The sequence below is a fragment of the Anopheles darlingi genome, chromosome 2, assembly GCF_943734745.1.
Source record: "Anopheles darlingi chromosome 2, idAnoDarlMG_H_01, whole genome shotgun sequence".
NCBI classification, from domain to species: domain Eukaryota; kingdom Metazoa; phylum Arthropoda; class Insecta; order Diptera; family Culicidae; genus Anopheles; species Anopheles darlingi.
Window position 1 is genome coordinate 62,848,080 of NC_064874.1, and position 15,759 is coordinate 62,863,838.

Consider the following 15,759-nt stretch of genomic DNA (forward strand, 5'->3'; position numbering starts at 1 on the left):
GATTTGTGGTGATGGCAATGATGGTGGTGGTGGTACTAGGGGCAGTGGTTTGTTTTCCGCTCTGCCGAGCGTGCCGAATTGCTGGCGCGAATTAATTGACTGGCAGAACGCCCACTTACTACTGACCTGCATTCAGCAGCACATGATGGACAGGATGGCATGTTCCCCACGATTGGGAGAATGGGAGTCGAAGGACTTGTCATTACTGTAGCTCACTAAACTAAACTTGATGTATTTAGATCAGTTTTAGGAAAGATTCACTCACGACTAGTGCAGCACACTACGAAGATTTTTTTAGGATTTGCTAGTGACTTCAGCAACCTTCTAATGACTAATAAGATAAATGAAATACACGGTCTGTCGCAAAGTAAACAGGATTTTTACAATAGAGACATTTCTGGAGGCGCTACACTGATAAAAGTATATGTGTTGGAAAGGTAAATCTTTTCCTTATTTCCTGCCAAAATTTCATGAGATTTGGTCCATTGGAAGCAAAGTTATTACGTCTAAAGTAAAGCAAAGCAGCAGTTTTTGTGATCGGTACAAAAATGAGTATCGAGCAATATCAAGTTTTGTTTTCAACTCGGTAAAACGGTTACGAAATCGTATAAATCATTGCAACAAGTTTATGGTGATTATTACCTATTCCGTGGCCGAGTTTATGATTGGTATACGCTTTTTAATAACGGTCGTGAAGTCATCAACGGCGACTTTCATGTCGGCTAAGCCATGCTTTGTGATTATGCCAGAGAGCATCGAAGAAATGCGCGATTTTCACAAAATTGAGCCGAAATCGTCGTTGCGTTTTATGAAAATGGAATTGAGAGTTTCCAAAGATTCGTTTCATCGCAATTTTGACCGACCAATGGGGTGAATATCGAAGAATATCGTGAAGCAAGGGGTTGGCGCGGAATCGCGGAATCTCACCGATCGACGCTCATTATTGATGTTTTGATCAAAACTCGAATTTTATTGATAAATTGTTTCCCGTATTCACCTGATCTGGCATCTTGTGACTTTTATCTATTCGGAAAACTTCCCTTGTCGATGGAACGAAAACGTTATGCTGACATTTTGGCCATTCAGAAGACTTGTACCGACCACACAAACATACTTTACTTGAGGCGCAATAACTTTGCTTCCAATGCATCAAATCGAATGAAAATTTGTCAAGAAATAAGGAAAGGGTTTACGTTTCCAACACATATACCCAGATCGGTGTGGAGCCTCCAGAAATGTCCCTATTGGAAAAGTGTTGTTTACTTTGCTGTCGCAAAGTCGACCGTGTAGTGCATATGCCATTGTAAGGCACCGCCTAATGACGTATTCAAAGGAACAAATACTAGCATCGTGGATAATGTTACTAACTACTGTGAATCTTTAAAGATTTTAAGTTACTTTTTGGTCTGTTTTTTACAATTTTCTCTATCTCTCTTCATCCTCTCTACACCTTTTTAAGGGAAATTCTTTTCGATGTAAATCATCTACAACATAGAGAAAGCTGATTTAAAAGATGAAAATCAGTCTGGTTTGTTAATTAATAAATAATTCAATTTGAAAAAAATCCCTATAGAAGTAATACTTCAGAATAAAGCTCACAACTGACATCATCATAGAAAGTATGGCTTGTTGTGACTTTTTAAGAGTAACTGATCAGGACTAAAATTGGCTTTTGATAGGATTTATACAATAGGGAGTTATAAGTTCAACAGCAATAGTCTCTAAGAGATATACACAATAAGGAAAAAGCTGATTAGCTGTAATTTGGAAAGGAATTTGCTGATGTTTCAAAGAGTAAATGATTAATTTAGAAAAATACGTGATGTTCTCTCTGATGAAACTCTTAAGGATCCTTTTATTTTCGTGTGATATGGTTTGCAGCTTTGCTTGATTTTAGCACCTTGGTTGTTACCGTTTTCAATTTCCTTTTAATTTTATTTCCTATTAATTTTATTTCCTATCACTTTGTTGAACAACTCAATTAATGTGTCGTCTTGGATTTAAAAACAAAAATAACAAATTGGTTGTATTTTAGTGCGGTGCAAGTAAACACCTTTCACTTGTTACCACAACAGCTTGTTCTCTCCAACGCTATCCCAAGATATCATCAATTTCATCCATCCAGAATGCAATGTTCTCCACCTAACCAGCAGCAATATTTATCGGAGGCTCCGGTCGTACCATAATCAACCCAACACGAACGTGATAAATGTTGCCAACTTTAACGTTAATCAACACAAAAAAACGAAAAACAAACACAGTCAACCTTTAATCTGACACGATCCGCTCGAACCATGCTCTGCCCTTCGAGGTAACATCGACGTCCATCAGCGGCAGCAGCAACGGCAGCAGCAACGGCAGTCCAGCATTACTAAGCTTAATCTCTTCGCTCGCGCTACCATCGACAGTGGTTGGGGCGATGGGGCGGGGTGGCGCTATACTCAGAATCCGAACCGTCTAGAAGCTGTCAGATGCCATGTGGCACGATCTGCCAAAAGCAGCAAAAACTTTGCCCCGTATGACCTCATTCATTCATCATTACGAGGGAAGATAAGGATCTCTCATTCGCGTTCGCGCAAACCGGCGCAAAACGGAGACGCAAAGAGTGATGAAGAGAGCAAGAGAGAGAGAGAGAGAGAGAGAGAACGAAAGGGAGAGAAAAAGTGAACGAAAATCTGCCATTTGTAGGGTCATAAATCCCGGGGTTAATAAATTCCCGCCCCACAGATCCCAAACACTGACACACAGCCCGTCACTGCGTCACGCCGTCACGTCACATGCGGAGGTTTGGAAAACGGAAAATCATCATCCATCTGCTTATCGCGGGAAAAGGATCAGTAATCAGTAGCTACACGGTCGGTGCATGGAATGAGAGGAAGGACGAGTCCTGGACCGACCAAGTGAGTGAGTGACGGCGAGGAGTTAAACTCATTGGAACCGCTTGTTGCGCTTCGCTCAGAATGTGTGTGTGTGTGTGTGAGGACACCAACCACACCCACCACACAACACCCCAAAACCTTTTTACGGCGTATCCTTTGCGTGATCCCCAAAAAGGACGCAATGTCCGTATGAGATGCTCCAATCAACCAAACGACGGCGGCCCAGACCAAGACCAACCAACCGCTGCGTAACCTCCCAGACCAAGTGCCGCCGCCGTCACTGCCTCGGATATCCTTTTTGTCGTCATCAAAGGACCTTCGTCTCGTCGGTCAGCCTCCGGGTCCTTCTGTGTCTCGTCGGTCGTGTATCACTTACAAAATCATGGCCTGCGTCCGGGCGATCGACCTCCGCCATGAGAGTGTATTATCTCCATCTATCGCCGGTCGCCAGCCAGTACCCCCCGTTTTTCGCACCCCTCGCCCCTTTTATGGGTGACAAGTGAAAGTAAGCTAATTAAATTAACATGTCTGTCACGGAGCATGATGATGGCGACTTACGGATAATTCCATTTCGGTAACCCTCACCCACGAGTCGGCCCCTTGTTTCGGAGTTGACGCCGCACCGGATGCTGCACACAGACGCACACGAACACACATACAAATATGACAAAAGGGGACGGTGGTTGTTGTCTTGCCTTTTTTGTTTTGTCAAACCAAAACTTCGCTCCACTGCTACTGCTACTGCTGCTGCTAGTGCTGCAAGTGGTTACATTCTTGTGTGTCTTCACACAACGCCGCAGATGCCATATCTGCGTGAGATACTCTTGTTTGGGAGTCTGATGTGAATTCAGGTGGGCGCGCGCGGGATGGCGTACTACCCACACAGCAGCAGCAGCACCGCCGTCCAATGATTTTCGTATTTCAATTCCAAGACATTATACCAACCACCAGCGAGCGAGCACAGCGACAGTAGCAATGTAATGCTGTCTGTCGAGGGCACTGCTATGCCTCGAAGACAATTATGTTCCCTCCACTCGCGTTGAAGAACCTGACTCTGGTATAGCGCCACTCGAGCAGGAATGTCTGGTACGCTCCGGTATCGAGGCACATATGCTCGAGAGCATTGCGTCGCTTCTCACGCTCGCTCGCTCGTCTCCTTTCGCACCTTCCATACTGGGGAAAATTTTGTATTTCTACCGAAACGACTCGACTCCCTCCCCAAGTACGGAACTGAATACTGTACTCTGTTGTGCCCAAGGGAACAGCGCCAAATGTTTCACGTTTTGTCGCTTCTCGGTAACGCTCGGTGTGGAGGTTTTACAATTAAATTGTCCTGTCACGTTGCTACCACCACACCATGGGCCAAGGACCCAAGGGGTGAGTACAGGGAACTAGTAAGTTCCAGTCGTAAGCGCGCAGACAAAAGCGAAAATCATCATTCTAACTCACTACCACAGTTTGTGAATTATGCGGAATTACATACCGACCGAGTAGGCGCTGGCAGGCGCTGGCATGTAGGTTGAATACCGTCCCCAGCAGGGTCCTCAGGCATTGTTCTCGGAAGCCGGATTACGGGCTCCTGGCTGCCGTTGAGGATCAACTTCAACAAACAATGATCTATTAAGGCGCAATCGACCCCTCGGCATATAGGTTTTTGGGAAGATTTCATCAATCCACCTCAAGTGCTTGCCCATACCATCTGCATGGAGCTTACACTCTACTGATCTCTACTGCTATCTGAGTTCGAAACAAACTCCCTTTCGGAAGGGATGTAGTAACGGTGAATGGTTTCCAATAAATGCCAACCATCCAAATGTGCCATCATCGTGTTCCAAGGCAACGGAAAATTCGATATTTTAAGGGATCATCAAAAACTCAATCATGCCCGGCAACGGCCACCATTGCCTTCGCGGGCAATCAACGGTTGGCGGATGGTCTTGCCCGTCCCAGCATGCACGCCGGTCAAATAGACTTCAAACCCCAAGTGCAATTCTGCTGCTGGTGATCTGCGTCAAAGAAGGAAATTGCATCGCACCCGACTTCAAAGTGAATCTCGTCTGCTCGTTTCGTCTTCTTCAGGGAATACCTCCACCGGGGAACAAGTCGATGTGGATTCACCTCAGCGCCCGGGATCCGGAGAGCAGCATTGCAATGGGCTGCGTGCCCGCCCAACACACCAACCTGGTAGAAGGCAGAATCGGCTAATCTAAGTTCCCAGCCCTATATAGCGATAGAGAATACGGGGAGACAGGGAAGCGTCTCCGTATAGGCAGACGCGCATAGTTCCGAACTCCTAGCCTCCTAGGATTGACTCACTCACGAACGAGAAGAACGATGAACGGTGATGAAGATTCGAGGGGTTTCGCACACGACGGGAGGACGGTGAAGTTTCCAAATTTCCGGATTCATATCCGTGGTTTGGCTTCCACCAGGGCAGGGCAGGGCAGCTTGCGCCTCACCGAGCGCACCAAGGATGAGGATGAAAGTCGCGGCACACAAAACGGTAACACTGACGGGATGCGAGCCCGGCTGCTGCTGCTACTGATGGAGAAAAGTTTGCTTCATTCCACGTTGGGCAGATGATTTCATTTTTCGGAAGCAATCTTCTTGGGGTGGGGTGGGCCGCGCCTCACATTATGTCTCTGATTCGCGCAACCGAAATGATACGCCGCTCTGTCGGTGGAGGTACGTCAACGGGAATTGCGGGTCTATTCGGCTTTGTTCTCCTTTATGTCCTTTGCTTCACCGGTAATCGAACACATTTGCGGCTGGATTAGCCAACTTCCCGCGTATCTTTATGATCTCTGGAAGTTGATGTTTTTTCGGTGGAATACCACAGCATACTGCTCTGACTGGAGGGAGAAGAGCGTCTAGCGGACCGATCGGACATAAAAACCTGCATCGTAACAACGTTTAAGTGTCGGTATAGATTACATATGGCTGACACACCATTGTGCGTATATTCCACCAAATCAAATCCCAAGAGTGTGCATCGACCGTTGCCAATGGTAACGCGGTTTGGATGCGGTTGGACGCAACCTCGGCGACACCACGCACGACCAGCGCGAGATGTAACACTAGAAATGGAAATGTAGCAAAACGGTTACCATGACAGCACCGAAACCTCATAGTCGTCTCGGAACTTCAAAATTACTTCCAGAGGACCACCACACCAGCCGGCAACCCGAACCGCACACCATGGATCGTTGGTTCTCATGGATATGAGGTTTCCAGGGGCCCGATGGCCATTCTAGCGTCGCTCGATACCTCGTTTGCATCATAAATCGACCGACCCACACGCTCATCGCCAGTCATTTATGATCCCCCTTGGGGAACAAAACTCATCAAAAGGCAGAACTAAGGAGGCGAAGAAGCGTTTAGCGTTTGTTCCGATATTTCGATCCACGGTTTAAAATGCCACTCCCAAAAACCCGAACCACGGGGATCACTTCATCCGGACTTCATATCCATCCGAATATCGTCTCGCAGATCCATTAGACATTCCTTTCAACATTCACTTTCAATTATCCACATTCAGCGCGCATCGCATCGCATCGTACGGATCAGAAGGCCTCAGACTCACTCTGCTCACTATAATCCTGCGCCCAAGGAATCGCGAAATCCTCTTGTCAGTATCTCACAAAGGGGGGTAATACACGTACAATACGTATCTCATCTCATCTCATGCGTTCTTCCCGAGATCATGTCGGGCTCGAAATGATGTGTCACGGATTTTAGGCTCGTCATCGCTGCTGGTTGGCTACTGGGAAATGGAAGATTAAAGTGTCTGCCTGCCAGTACCATCATCCGGCCCCGGCACCGGATTTGGATTCGCACAGCACAGGAAACAGGGCGCCAACTGTGAAGGACATTGTGTCCTTCTCTCGTGGAATGCAAGCAAGCAAGAAGCGAGGAAGAAGAAGAAGCGAACCGAGATAAAGCCAACCACCTTGTTGCTTCGGGGCCATTCAGGCCAAGAATGTGCCCTCACACACGCACACACACAGGCACACCGACAGGCATCGTTGGATATGTAGTCGCACGTGTATATGGGATTACAGCAATCTCCTCGCAATCTCTTTCTCTATCTCTCTTGCTCTCTGCTTTGTACACGACAGGAATGTATTGCCACACCATTCCCCCCTCTTCTGTTGCGGTCCATCACCACCCACCCTCCACACCCACCGGTGATGTGATTGGCATGTGAAAAACACGCGGCCGCGTGGAAGCGCGCTCCAAAAATGCGTCTCCAACAGGTACACAGGTAGCCTCTAGCCTCTACCTCCGCCTTCTGCCATTCCGCCTTCAGGGCCCACCCAAGAAGCCGCCACCATCATCGTCGTCATCGCCATCGTCATCAACCGAGAAATGGCGCATCCCTTCGCGTCAGGGCCTTCGCGGTACGCGGCAAATGGGTCCTGTGAAAAATTGATAAAGCATATTTCCGGTGTCCGGAAGCGCACCACAGCCCCGTCGTCATGTTTCCCACCACTCCTCCCCGTCTTCGTTGTCCCAAAAAACGGGGAAAAACAAAACCCAAAATGTGCCATCAAACCCGCTTCAAAAGCCTCACGTCAGTAGCATTCGTGCGCTTCGCCTTCTACGTTTTTTTTTCTTCTTCTGTTCCGCGAAACAAGCGTCCCATCAAAGGCGGCGACTAGGTGGTAGGTAGCAAGCAAGCACCTAAGCTTCCACCAGCAGCCAGCGCGTTACAGCGCGTAAGTCAGGCCTACCGACATCAAACACACGAACTGCGAGCTGCGGAGCGTCACACTTGGATGCCTTCCTTCGCTCGGAAGGCGGCTCCTCCTGTACCGTTTTCTGAGGAGGGGGTATCTTCATCTTTTTAGACAGCATCCTCTTCCCCGGAGAAAGCACCTTATGGATGGATGCGATGGGAGATAGCACGTGAGAGAGCGAGCGAAGGAGGACCTTTCCTCGAGAAGAGGGAAAAAGAAAAGCAAAATATAATGATACCCAAAGATCGTGGAATTTTCGTAAGCAATTTTAATGATAGAATGATTAAATTATGCTAATTATTCGTGGCATCCGCCTCTGATCGTTGTCGGTCGATAGCATCGTTATCGACAGACGACGACGACGATGACAACGACGGTCGAGGGTGAGATGACGACGAAGATGCCACAGCATGTTGCTTTTGTTGTCTGTTGCAGAACAGCCTGTCTCGCGTCACGTCGATTCCCTCTGGATTTTGTGGACACACAGCACAGTATGCTGATTTTCTATTAAGATAAATGTGTCCACGACGACGACGACGACGACGACGACGAATTCCGGGGACTGCGAAGGCACCGAAATCACTTAACGAAGTGTTGGGGCCAGCCATCGAGCGGCTAATCAATTTGCCTGAAATTACACGCTAAATCAGAAAACAAGCTTTTGCGCGAGAAAAAAGGTACCGCACCTCGGTTGGTTGGTTGGATTTTAACAACCAGTAAAACGATGAAAAATTAAGGTTTTGTTATCAAATATTGTGTGCTGAAGTGTGCCACGCACCTGTCATGGTGCGAGCGGAAACCAAAAGTCAAAAGTGAGTCGATCAACCCAACAACACCAAACAATCGATCGAGTATCGAACCTCCTCGTGTGAGTCGTGATCAATAATCCGTTAACGAGCCTTTGTTGATTGTTCCAAAGATGTCGTCCAAGTGTCCCGTTGTACTGGGAGCGCGAACCACTGAAGTGACACTAATTTCTTCGACAAACAGCAACAGCAGCAGCAGCGTGTTGCAGCAACATCTACGGCTACGGCTGAAGGCGAAGAAGATGAGGCCAATGGAAACCCAAACCCTCATATCATCCATCAAAGCCTCGACGAGCGATAAGACGAGTCACTGCGTGTGTGTGCATGAGATCGCTTATCGTCGTACGCACTGACTGATTGACATCGATTTCCTGGCATTTACCTGCAAGCAGAGAAAAAAGAAGAGAGACACAAAAAAGAAAGGCCCGTTAGTCACAGTGGAGTGGAATAATCGATTGCGTCGCCGAGAGGCCGGTCGGCCTGTCCGTAATTAAAGAATAAGAACGCGTCGTGGTCAAGCCGGAAAAGAGTGACAGATACCCCGCACACATCGAGCTGGTGTCCCAAAATGTGTGTGATCGAAAGTGGTCGAGAGCTGTCAGATTATCAGAGATAAAGAGAAACAAATTAGCTTCCACTGGGCCGGGGCCTTCTGCCGAGGGATGGCCACCGATGGCGCGAGCGCCGAGATTGAGTTTCGTGTGGTCATTTCGGGGCCACCATTTCGGCATCTTCCTGTGTGACAGGCAGGCGCGCAACATGTTGCTCCTCATTCAGGGGGTTTTTACATGGGAAAGCGCATAAACGAGCGTACAGCCGCACGATAAGCGGATCCAATCTGTCAAGGTTCCGAAGCGGATTAGCGCTTGGCAGCTCGAGTGCGCCCCAAACACCCGAAGCCCCGAAAAGGCATGTCAATCAGATCTTGCGTGCCTGAAAGATCTGAAAGGGCAACCGCCTCCAATTGGTATCAATTACAGTGCTGCACAGCTCCCATTCCATTCCATTGTGGCCATTCCTGGACTCCGGAAGCTGGCACCACGCATCGGTGAGGTGACGGAAGTTTCCAAAACATTGTCTGTCAAACGACGCAGCAGTGTCAACTGATTATTTCTGGGGTGTCATTTTGCTCGCCCTTAATTCTCGCTGCCATTGACCTCCGCCAATGGGACCCCGTCCCTTTGAAACATGCCGATGCACGCTAGTTCCTGGAGTCCGGAAGCTAGAGAGTATTGAACCTTGGCAAGTTCTCTGGTCTAGTTTTGGATAACCGAGTTTGCTTAACCATCGTTTTCGGGAAAGAAAACTCAAACAGCAGAAAGGCAAATGACGACGACAGCTTCAAGGCCACACTCCAAGCGAGGTTTGTGGCGGCCACCAGTAGGATGATCACGAACGCAACCAAGTGACAAACCGAAAGACAGAGAGACAGAGAGAGAGAGCGACCGCTACGGCACGTCATGCATGTCGTAGACGGGAGGTTATGTCAATCAGCGTCGCTCGTTTGACACATGTCGCTCGGTCGGTCGCTTGCCTCCTGCCGTATCGATCGGGAATTGGCCACAGCCAGGTCTGGTGTGGTTCTGGTTGACGAGTACCGTTTGCGCGTTTAAAGCGGAACCGACAGGATGCCCATTGTTAACGCATTTTCTCCCTTGCGCCGCCATTACAGGAAAGAAACGAGAGAGATGAGATGAGCCTGAGTGCAAAGCGTGAACAAAGCCAAGCCAAGTCAAAGCCAACGTGCCAACAGATATTGCCTAGGTTACGCGCACGATGAGTGGACGAAATCCAAAGTGTTGATAAATAGCTGCAAACCACACATGAGTCAACCACAATCTTTCCATTTACTGTCACTTGCTCTAATGGTGAACCAATCAATCGCTTTTTATTTCTAATTTCGTAATGCACAGAGTACGCTTGAACGCTTGAGGGTAAAATCAAACATTGCTCTCCCCCTTCAGTGTAACAAAGAAAAACTCCGAAAACAGAATCCGGGAAATCGAAAAACACCGAAGTGAAGCGAAAATAATATTGATAATGCAAAGTCACCGGAAAAACGGCGCTTTGACACATGGTCCGGCCATCCGGGTGCACACGTCACGCACATATGGTCTTGTCCCGGTCACACTTTGCCAGCTGTACACTCTATTAAAAGTATTAAATTTACTCCCGAAAACTTCGGCGTGCAAGTAAACAACCCCGGCAACGGCGGCAAACGTCGTTCGACGCCATTGGCGCACCCCTTGGTCACGTGGTCGTATACAATCGAACTCCACCCTACCGCGGGGAACCACAGGAGAAACCAGCTCTTCTGCTCCCAGCCACAGAATGCCCAAGCATTCAATTACATGCACTTTCCGTTTTTTCGCCGGGAAATACCGGAAAATGGATGCTCAGCTGCACCTGATGATTCTCCGTTCTCAGGCGCGCCATTCCAGGGCAGGAGGGCTGCCAGGCGGTGGCCACAATACATCATCGCGTACCGCCGGTTACCCGGGCCGGGTGGTAGTGGTGGTGGTGGTGGAGGTGGTTAAGAAAAATGACTTTTCTTTTGCAGCGCCAGCAGCGTTCACCAGTCCGAAGTCCATTCAAACATCGTCCTGAGAGAGAGGTGAATGGCTGGTGGTGGTGGTGCTGCACAAAAGCCCGGTGCCGGAGTGCCAATCGATATTGTACAAATTCAATACCTCGACACTCGATCGTTTGTCGTTTGCTCACTTTTGGGGCAGAAGAAGAAGATTCTTCGCCGCTTCGCTCCTTGAACAAAAAAAAAACGGGAAGCGCTAGCAACCTCGACTGGCTCCTCGGACCTGTCAGTTGTTTGCGCGTTGCTGGGGGTTACAACAACAAAAAAAAACACTTACAACTCAGGAGGCGCGCCCGCGCTCCCGTGTGGTCGGGAAATGTAATATTTCAAAGTGGAAAACTTACGAAAATCAATGCGATAATGCGTTCCACGAGAGGGGGGACCAGAGTGCTGGAAAACTTACGACGCGATGCACTTGCCGCATTTCCTTGTGTTTTTCTTTCACCTCCCCTTCCGAAACATTTTCAACAAGGAGCACCACAAAAGCAAACACACAAAATGTCTCTCTCTCCAAGAACAGGCGCCCAGTTTGACAGAACAGGAGCGTGTCCGAGGACAAAGGCGTAACACAAAGCGCAACCTTCCGTCTGCTCCTTCCACTATCGTCACGTATATTCTGTTACGAAACGTTACGGCACTCCATTCGGGGCGCTGTGTTTCTTTTACTGCTACTGCTGCTGCAAAATGGCCACAACAACAACCAAGCAGAAAGTGTAATCTCTTGTGTCGGTGTGGCTTCTTGGTGGCGCGTTGAGCTGATTGAGTGATGAAGTGGGTTTTCCAATTGCTGGAAAAACTGTTCCAACACCCACGACGCAAACCTTCCCCCCTCCCCGGCCGGTGTCAGTTTGCGGCGTTGCAATGCAATGCCATCCACCGCCACTACTGCCACCACTGCCACCGCCACCGACAAGGTCTTCGGCCTTTGGCTTCCTTCCTTTTGGCTCAGGTGCTCGATATCGATGGTCCGGACCATCCGGTGAACCGGAACGACGGACCAGTCCGCAGCGAACCGCGTGAGCCCTAATCAGTGACAATTTGGACGTAATTCAATATTCCGCCTCTGCGGTGGCCGGTCCGGTCCACCTTGTGGCCTTTACCTTGAGGTTGGTACACGGTGAGGCACCAACAACCATTTCTTCCGACAAACGATTTCTTGCCAGCACGAGCAACAACAGCACAACAAAGCCCTTCCCCTCTGTGCATTTTGGATCGTCTTTTGTTGACCAGGTTGCGTCGGTTTGCGGTAAACAATATGGACGACCCCGGGAGCTATAATACTGGAAGGAATAAATTATAATACCATAATTCTCCTCCTGTTACACAACATAATGTCATTAGTCGAGTAGCTATTTTCTACTATTTATACCTCTCTCTCTCTCTCTATTCCTTCTTCTAGAAAAAGCAAAGTACTTCTCCCTTCTACGCGGGAGTTCGAGAAGCTTTACCGTGATTTAGAACAAGCGAAAAAAGAAAGAACGAAAGGAGGTAAATTGGTTTCCAAATAACCTCACAGAACACAGTCCCACTGCACCGTTTGGTGCGGTTTAGCGAACGAACCCGCCATGAACACGTGTTACTGAAAGATTAATCATGTCGCCGCCGCGTCCGGACTTTGTGCCGTTTTGTGAAACTCTTTCAATCCCCGGCGCGCGCACCATTTTTGGGCGGCATCGAAAAGCCGAATCAAGGGGACATTACGCCACCATTCGTCGATATCCCCCCTTCAACTGGTGAGAAAGCTGCTAGGTCCGCACCGCGGACAGGGGCTACCGAAAAATTATGGCCACTTAGGAAGAGTCTCCAATATTTCCAACTTTCTCCTCCATCCATCCATCCCACGGATCCACGTGGTGACGGAGATCTTCGGAATCTAAATTAAATTACTCTTCGGTTGGACGTGGTAAACGCGGAAACGGGTGCTAACGGATCCGGCCATCAATGTGCCATCACTGGTGGTAGCAGGAGTGGGAGAGACCCTGTACCCCACACTTGGGTACACCATGAATCAATGGCCCCCGAAAGATTGAGGAACAGACTCCGGCTCCAAGCTGCTTGACAACTAGTCTGGTGTCCACCTTCTACGGACCGATTGAAGCAGATGCATCGTCCACTGCAGCAGTAGCAGCAGCAGCAGCACCGGGGAACAGCATAATATGGATCAATCTGGCCAATTTATTGGTAGCTAAACGAAATAAACGCAGAGAATTGGAAGCCACTAGGCACAAGGGATGCATCTGCTGCTACAGCTTTCGTGAGATGGAGGAAGGAACCCTCATTTGTAGCGGGACCACGACCAGAAGCACCGCCAGCTATAAATACGAGTTTTTGGGGTTTTCGGCGACTTAAAAAATCACTTTCCACTTCCCCAAAAAGAAGAAGACACTCTCCAAAGGCGCGGGAATGTGTGATCGACACACGAGAGAGGAACTAGGAGGTGGTGTTAATAATTCAGGAAAATTAACTCGATTGGAAATTATTATGTTTGCTGTTGTCGTTCCTGTTCCTGCTGCTGTTGTTGTTGTTGCTTAACGCGTGATTTACGATTTGTGTGGCGGAGACGTTGGACTCTGTTGGTGGCGGATGCAAAACGCGAAAGAATTTTTTGGTTGAGAATCCCCGAAGCCGTCGAAGGGATGAGAACAGAACAGAGAGACGAGCGCGACGAACACCAATTAAGCACCAAACGCAGAACAGACGCCCGCGTCGCGAAGAGCTGCGAGCAGGGCCGAGCATCAGAAACAAAACATTTAATTAACGACGATCAGACGACGATCCGCTTCAGCAAAAGGGGCGATGTGTATGTGTTTCCACGGTTTGGCTCCATAATGAGACCGCGACCGCGACCGGACCGGGGGAAGCTGCATTTTTGAAGTTGTAAGAACATTTCGGTTTGCTCATTTGTGGTCGACTGAGCGAATGACGAGCGAGTGGGGCTGTTGGGTTGATGGTTTGTTTGACCTTTTTTTTCCTCCAACCGAAACGCCTCATTGACCTCTTTAATTTGAATGTAGCCGACGGTTTGGGGGCGAGAATCACTCGATAGATGGACGAACAGTGACTTTTGGAGGAGAGAATACAAAGATTTGAAGTGTCCAAGATATGAAGGAATGTTTCAGTGGAGCTTTTTTGACAACATTTTTGACGCGACCATTGGTTGGTCTGCAGACACAACAGATGCTGATCGTTTTCAAACAGTGAACTGAGAAACAGGAATGTAGGAATTGACAAACATTTTCTACATTATTCGTAGCGAGTGAGGAATTTGAGTCCAGGGATATCATTACTAAGAAGTCTCTAAAAGGTCTGCTATAACTCCAATTTAGTATTGCAACAAATGTGTTCCACAAGTACAGTGACATAAAGCATGGAACAGGTAATACTTGACCGCACAAAATAGGTCATATCTGAGTCAAAACATGACGTATAAAGAAAAGAAAGGTGTCATTTTGTAGGTTTTCTTATTGCCTTTAATAAGCCATAATGATGCAAATTATTCATTAGATTTTTATATGACTTTTTCAATTTTTACTTTGACAAAAATGTTTGCACACTACTGTAGGTCACATCATTTGCCTTCTTGTTGCACATCACTCTCATTTCAGTTGGTTTTTATACATTTCTGATATACTTTTTAAGTTTCCTTATGATAATTGTCCAATAGAAATCGATGGAACGTAAATCCAGTCATTTTTGTGGATTGATAGTTTTCCCAAGAAATCGATCTATTTGAATACAAAAAAAAAATAACGCCATACCTTCAACAAGAACAGCTGTTTAAATCATGCCAAACTTACACAGGATCATTGGAGGACAAATGCAAGGCAAAATCCTTTTGTGTAAACACTTTTTTCACTTCCATCCTAAAGTTTACATATGGTATTTTGAGTCGCGTATGGAAATTTTAAGACTTTCACGGTTTTTTCTCCAGCCAAATCCATTTTTTTTCTCTTTTTCACCCAAAAAATACCACTAAATAAACAGACTGCAATGATTAAAACGCTGTCAACGGAATGGCAAAGTGACCACTAGGCGCGCTACAATGACTAAACAAAAGCGGCCAAATATTAACTATTCCATGCTTTACTGTTCCCTGTTTCGCGACACAATTTTCAACGCGAAACTTTCCAATAAATTTCCAAATGCAAATCCAAGTCGATACCCTAGACGGGGATTCAGCATTTCTCACACGCAAAAACCTTGCGCCTTGTACTCGTATTTTATCGCACGTCTGTGTGTGTGTGTGTGTGTGCTGCTGGCGGTTCCAGGACCTCAGCGAAACACGCATTCCATCCTGTTCGCCCTCCTCCTACTCGGTATTCACCCCCCCAAACCCGTGAATCGATCACGCCTGTTTACTTCGGGAATCGATTTCCCATCGCGCACCTCGCGGCAGGTTGCGGGCAGGTTGGTGCCAGGAATCGACCATCGATCGGCCGATCGATGGGCACGTGGGGACACAGGACTGACAGACTGGCTGTTGCATGTTTCACCGCTCTTCCTCCTTCCCTTCTCAAGCGCCATCAAGTGCTGCTGCTGCTCGTAAATGGTCGGCCGCGCCACGCTCTTGTGTCATGCTCGATCACGATTCACATGTTCAAGAAACCGTGAGCTATGCCAACGGAATTACACCATGGACACACGGACACGTCCACTGCAACTCGTGTTTCCTGACCGTGTACCGGTCAGTTTGACGTTCTTCATGCGCATCTGCGACCGAAACAACGAACGGCTGTCGGGGCGAG

The 15,759-nt window shown here is 48.0% G+C and overlaps 1 protein-coding gene across 3 annotated transcripts in view; it reads right to left on the reverse strand.

The window, feature by feature from the left end:
* The window catches only part of LOC125948970 (discoidin domain-containing receptor tyrosine kinase B), a 248,803-nt gene that overhangs the window by 184,204 nt on the left and 48,840 nt on the right, over positions 1-15,759 (reverse strand). The window lies entirely within an intron of this gene.